We start from the raw sequence: 7,370 nt of genomic DNA, 5'->3' as shown, positions 1-7,370 counted from the left end.
ACATAGTAAGAAAGATTTTTTGGAGGCATTCTTAAGGAAGAAGAAGAGAACTTCGATCATTTGGAGGAAAAGCTTTGGTGAAGTGAAGAAGAGCCTTCAAAGATACTTTCCTCTAAACTTAATTTATGCTTAATCTAAATTATGTACAACATGATGATGTCTATTTTGATTTTAAAGTTTCTTTATTTTTCATCTTTCCAAAAATCAAAACAAAAGCGATAAAACGTTTTCACAAGGGATTCAATCCCACAGCCAAAAACCCAAAACAGTAACATATGAACTCTTTAGATATATCAACTCAATATAAATATGAACTTCAAACATCATATTTCATCTCAGTGTCCAACAGTCTTGACTTAATCTATTCGTTTGATATCACATATATTATGATAGAAGTTTATTATCGATAGATTTCATGCTTTTAAGAGTCCTACAAAATAAATAAATTAAATAAATAAAATTATGGGCCCGTTTGAGTAACATTCTCGTTTCTCATTTCGTTTCTAAAAAAATGCCAAATTTGAGAAGCTAAGAAAAATAGTTTGTTTTAGTTCTATTTTTATTTAGTATTTATATTTAATGTTTTATTTTAATAATCAATCCTACAATTGGCCCATTGGTGTTGAGGTGCTTGTGATTGAAGTTTATTCTAGGGATAGTTGCAAATATAGCAACTAGATCCAAAGTATTAATAGATATAGTACAGTACAAAATTGAAAATATAGCAAAACTTAGATCCAATTCGTTGAGATTATCGGTGATAAATCATATGCTAATAACAATCTATCATTAACAAGAATCTATAAGCGATCACTACTATAAAATCTACATTACTTGACATATGTACTTTTTAATTACTTGATGTTTCTTTAGAAAAAAAAAACGTCAAGTAACGTGATTTTGGACAAGAAAATGTCAAGTAAAAGGGTTAAAATTAAAAAGTGGAGATTGACGGAATATTTCAAATATTTTCACGCGAACCTTTACTTGACACATTTTTCGTGTCAAGTAATATAAGGTCTTACTTGACACGTTGCATGTGTCAAGTATAAGAAGCTCTTACTTGACATTTTTTTCGTATCGAGTAAAATATAAAAAAGAAATTGTCTAATAATTTTTTTTTCAAATAAAATATCTTAGTTTTGAAACCCTAGTCGTACGTGAAGTCCATCTGCCGTCCATCAAGTTTCTTTCCTCTCGTCTCATCTTCTCTCCCACAAGATCAGTTAAACGTCTTCCCTCCCATTGAGTCGTCGATCTCTGCAGCCTGTACTTCTCCTTTCATCTCGTCTTGTCCGGTCTAGCCATCAATTATTGCAGTATCGCTCGTCCGTCGACCGGTCTAGCCATCAATTGTTGCAACACCGCTCGTCCATCGACCAATCTAGCCAGTCTCTTCGTGCTTTGATTGTTTCTCGTGGCCTGTTCGATCGGTCCAGCCACCTTGACCCTTTTCCAATCTAGCCATCGACCATCTGCAACGCCGCCGTCCGTCGACCAGTTTAGCCACTCTTTGCTTTGTGCTTTGATCGTTTCTCGTGCTCTGTTCGACTGGTCTAGCCACCCTGACATTTTTTTCGGTCTAGCCATCAACATTTTTCCTGTCTAGCCATCAAAATTTTTCCTGTCTAGCCACTCTTTGCTTCTACTTCAATCGCGTCGTCTGGGAAGCCTTATTTCATTTTGATTGCATATGCAATTTATTTTCATGTGCCATGTTTCAAGTTTATCTGTTCATTTTTGTAATTATTACCATTCTTTGATTACAAATTAGACCTTATGAATCAGAGTCTTCATTCAGAAAAACTTAAATAAAAAAACAAACTAAAAAATTTTCTTATCAACAAGAATAGAAGAATTCAAACACACACATCCAAGAAGTATCTTATTGTCTTCTCACATGTTTGGCTGTTATATTGAAAACAATGTATAAAGAAGAGTGTCCTTCAACCATAAATTAGCACATCATTTAGAATTTGAAAGAATTTGATTCCATTTGATATCATCGATCTTTACTTTAGTATACTACAAAAGTGGTTGTAGTTGCTCTTTACACCATTTAATTTTTTAAGATTTTGAATTTAGTAAACCATCTATTCATTACAACATTAGCACACATTTGAAGTTTTTGAGAGTTCAAGTTCTTAAGTTCTCTATAAATATCAATTACATACAAATTTTACAAGCTGTATGAGTTATCTAATTTGAATTATTATAATTCTTTTTTGTAATTCCAAGATTAGCTTATTATAAGTATGGATAAATCATATATGACCAAGAGTAAATTATCTAAAAAGTTTGAGTTGGGTGTGAAAAACTTCATCGAATTTGGATTTTCCAATAAAAATAATACTACTATATGTTGTCCTTGTTTGAAATGTGGAAATTGTCAAAGACATAATAGCAATGATATTAGAGATCATTTATATTTTAATGGGATTGATGAAAGTTATAAGATTTGGTTTTGGCATGGTAAGGAACTTCCTAGTTCATACTTGCATGGAAAATCCCCTGAGTGTAGGTATGAAGAGAATGATGTTGAAAATATAAAAGAAATGGTTGAAATTGCTCATGAGCAATATTCAAAAGATCCCAATGGATTCGAAAAGTTGCTTAATGATACTGAGAAGCCATTGTATGAAGGATGCAAAAAGTTCACCAAGTTGTTTATATTAGTGAAGTTGTTAAAATTAAAAGTTAGATATGGATGGAGTGACATTAGTTTCGTAGAACTACTAAAAGCATCAAAGGATATTTTACCTTCTACTAATGACCTCCCTACATCAATGTATGAAGCAAAGAAAACATTAGGTGCACTAGGAATGGAATATGAAAAGATTCATGCATGCCCTAATGATTGTTGCTTGTATCGAAAGGAATATGTCAATGCAATTGTGTGTCTTGAATGTGGTGAGTCAAGGTGGAAATATGGTAAAGACACAAATAAGAAGAAGAAAATCCCTGCCAAAATAATGTGGTATTTTTCTCCTATACCACGTTTTCAACGGATGTTTAGAAGTGTTTAATGTGCTAAAAACCTAACTTGGCATGCTAATGAGAGAGAAATTGATAAATTACGTCACCCTACAGACTCTCCAGCTTGGAAGTTAGTTGACACCATGTGGCCGGACTTTAGTTCTGAACCTAGGAATCTTCGTTTAGCATTGTCATCAGATGGAATAAATCCACATAGTGATATGAGCTCTAAGTATACTTGTTGGCTAGTTGTGATGGTCATTTATAATCTTCCTCCATGGTTGTGTATGAAAAGAAAGTTTCTGATGTTATCAATATTGATTACAGGTCCAAAACAACCAGGGGATGACATTGGGATATACTTAGTGCCATTGATTGATGATTTAAAACTTCTGTGGGAAAATAGTGTGCAATGTTATAGTGCTTATCAAGAAGAACTATTCAACTTAAGAACATTTCTATTGTGGACGTTCAATGATTTTCCAGCATATGGAAACCTTAGTGGATCTAGTTTCAAAGGTTATAAGACATGTCCAATTTGTGGAGATAACACAACTTCATTAAGACTGAAACATGGGAAAAAAATAGCATACCTTAGCCATCGAAAATTTCTAGCACAAAATCATCCTTTTCAACGTCAAAAGAAATCATTTGATGGTCAGAGAGAACTTGGAACTATTCCAGAACCTTTTTCTGCGGAGGTTGTATTTGAAAAAACTAAAAATCTTGATTTTCATAGAGGAAAAAAAAAAAGACAAAAGAAATATCACAAAAGGAAGTACCAAAGGTTGTTGGAATATGATGTCTGCTTTTTTCCAACTCTCTTATTGGAAACATCTCCATGTTAGACATTGCTTAGATGTGATGCATCTCGAGAAAAATGTTTGCATGAATATCATAGGTACACTTCTTGATATTCCAGAAAAAAAAAAACAAAAAAAAATCAAAAGACGGATTGAATACTAGACATGATTTAGCTTATTGAAAAATTCGACTAGAGCTTACACCTATTAATGGGGATAAAAAAAATCTTTCTTCCCCCTGTTTGTTATACTCTTACTAAAGAAGAAAAAAGTTGTCTTTTGAAGACGCTATCAAAAATGAAGGTTCCTGAGGGTTACTCTTCCAATGTTAGAAATCTTGTGTCAGTAGAAGATTTAAAACTCGGTGGTCTAAAATCTCATTATTGTCATGTGCTCTTACAACAATTGCTCCCCATTGCCATCAGATTTGTGCTACAAAAAAATATTCAATATGTGATAATTCGTCTGTGTATTTTTTTTCAATTCTATATGTAACAAAGCCCTAGATGTTATACAATTAGAGAAGCTGCAAGAAGACAATCTGATTACATTATGTTTATTAAAGAAGTATTTTCCTCCCTCATTCTTCACAATAATGGTGCATCTCACAGTACACATTGTTAGTGAAGTCAAATTTGTGGACCTATATATTTGCGATTAATGTATCCCTTTGAAAGGTTAATGAAAGTGATTAAAAACTCTGTGAGGAATAGACATCGTCCAGAAGGTTATATTGTTGAAAGTTATATATTAGAAGAAGCCGTTGAATTTTGTTCGGATTTTTTATGTGGAGTAGATCTTATTGGACTTGGGTGTCAAGAGTTAAAAGATAATTTAGGCAATTCAGAAATTGGTAGACCATTGTCAAATGGAGTTCCTTACATACCTGAATGAGATCTCTTATACCAAGCTCATTGATATGTCTTGGAGAATACAATTGATGTGCAACCATATATAGAGTAAGTTATTGTGACTTGGATCCATTTATTTCATTAAATACATGAATTTGAAAATAATTATATTTGAACATTTTTGTTTTTCTTCATAAGGAAACATATGATGACATTGGAATTACAACTCTCAAGTAGATCAAAAAACCAGAAACGGATTCAAGATGAACATAATCGAAATTTCATATCTTGGTTACGAGAAAAGGTAAAAAAAATTAACTATACTATTTAACATAACCTTTTGTCACTTATACTTTAATTATGTAACTTTTTGGCTTCCAGGTTGGAAATGAACTTGAAATGGGAGATGCGGGGGTATCAGATAACTTGAGGTGGATTGCCCATGGTCCCCATCCAATTGTGACTACATACAATAGCTATGTTATTAATGGATGTCACTATCACGCAAAGTCATATGACAAAAATAAAAGTATACAAAATAGTGGGGTTACTTTAGTTGCAAAAACAATGCAAGTATCTAGCTCAAAAGATAATAGCCTATAATTGGAGACATGTCCTTTTATGGGGTGATACAAAAGATTTGGGAACTAAAGTATAATACATTTAAGGTTGCAATTTTTAAATGTGATTGTGTTGAGAACAATGGTAGCATCAAAACTGATGAGCCTGGTTTTGTGTTAGTTGACTTAAATAGGCCACAAGAAGGATTCTTTCATACTGGCATCCCAAGCAAGACAAGTATTTTATGTTGAGGATCCAAAGGATGATCGATAGTCTATTGTTCTTAATCCACCACAAAGAGATTTTGAGGATCAATACAATGACGATGAACTTGGAGATACTGCTCTACATTGTCAAGGAATTCCTAAAGCTATGTTAGATATTGAATCTAGAATTGATTTGGATGAGAATACTTCAACATATGTACGAGCTGATTGTGAAGGCTCATGGATTCCTAAAGAGTAAATGTATGGGTGGGTTTTCACTTACTAATTAATTTTTATAATTTTGTTGAATCTGACACCTAACTAACTCTATTCTATTTTTCAGGATAATTCTTACACCATGGAGATAGCAAGTGATGAGGACTTGCAACTTGGTTTGGATAATGTTAATGAGAATATGGAACTAAAGCAAGATGAAATACTAAACAAAAAGAAAAGGGAACGTGAGGATCGACTATTATGCATGAGGCAACAAAAATTAGGAGTGTAGGGGGAAAAAAGTTGGTTGAATATAATGATGATGGAGTACCAATTGGAGACAATGGATATAAGTTAAAATCTTTCATTAGATCTATTGTACATCATCATATCCCAATTACATATACATCTTGGAAGTGTGTACCGACTGACTTAAAGGAAAAACTGTTTAATATTGTTGAGGTATGTATATTTTTCTTTGTTGATGTATTATATTAATTGAAACATATAATTGGCAAGAGTTTCTCAAATCGAGATTATCTCCAGAGTTCGAGGTATTAAACTTTTCATTAAGAACATCAATATTTGTCACTTTCTTGTCCTTTTTATTTTGAACTATTAAATTTATATATAAAGTGAGAAATCAACAACAATCACGAAGAAAGAAGAACAAGTATAATCATCGGATGTCCAGAAGAGGTTATCCGAATCTTGCCAAGGAAATGGTAAGAATATTCTTAAGTTTAACTATTTTACAAATATTCTTATATTTAACAATATGTTTATTATGTAGAAAAAATTACCTTCGTCCAAGAAATGTGATTTTGGACGAGCTAATATGTGGAAAAAAACTCGGACAAACAAAAAAAAGGAGAGTATGACAATGGGGATGTCCAACAAGTTGCCAACCAAATAGTAAGATTACCAATGTTACATTTGCATGAAATCATTATAATATTTTATATGTGTTATTGAATATATATAATTTCCATTTAGGATGAGATCATAAAGAATGAAGATCCACTTTCCAAAAAAAAAATTCACCGAATGATGTTTTAACTCAAGCCTTGGGTAGTCTGAAATATGGTGGACGCGTACGTGGGGTGGGTGGTTTCATTACACATACCGTTTACTTCCATACAGCGAAAAGAGAGGATACAAACAAAAAAATTGTTGATGAAAATGAATCACTTCGTAAGAGCATTAAGGAGTTGGAAGATCAAATTCAAAATACGCCAAGATCTGAGCACGGTAGTTGCTCTAAGAATAAAATCCGAAAGAAGCAAAATTCAAATGTTGGGGTCATAGTTAGTCTCATGTTCTGTCTTATTTAATTTATGCATTAAGGTTACAACTATTAGTTATGATAATTTTTAACTTGTTTAATTTGTACTGTTATATTTATATCATAGGAGAAGGAAGTTGTTAGTGCATCAACCACACATGAGGAAGACAAGAAGATGAAGGAGATGGAAGCTATTAGTGTACAACCGATCTTGAAGGTGAATTGTATTATGAGGTAAATTTACTATTAGTTACTTATAAAATTATAACTTGGTTGTTTTAGGAGAAAGTTTCAGAGAATGCGGGAAAGGATGAGGAAGTGATTGCTATTAGTATACCACCGATCTTGAAGGTGAATTATATAAGTCCCATGTTCTTCTATCTTATTTAGAAATGAACATTTTACTCATATTCTATCTTCATTGTGCTAGGAAAAAGTTTCAAAGACGATGCAGAAAGAGAATGAAGTTACT

The 7,370-nt window shown here is 32.5% G+C and overlaps 1 pseudogene; it reads left to right on the top strand.

Annotated features, from left to right (window-relative positions):
* The first annotated feature begins 2,555 nt into the window (after positions 1-2,555).
* LOC150038645 (uncharacterized) lies at positions 2,556-5,905 on the top strand (annotated as a pseudogene).
* Positions 5,906-7,370: the final 1,465 nt, after the last annotated feature.

Source organism: Benincasa hispida, chromosome 1, assembly GCF_027475165.1.
Source record: "Benincasa hispida cultivar pf3 chromosome 1, pf3_genome.v1.1, whole genome shotgun sequence".
Lineage (NCBI taxonomy): Eukaryota > Viridiplantae > Streptophyta > Magnoliopsida > Cucurbitales > Cucurbitaceae > Benincasa > Benincasa hispida.
This window is presented reverse-complemented; position numbering and strand designations above follow the sequence as displayed.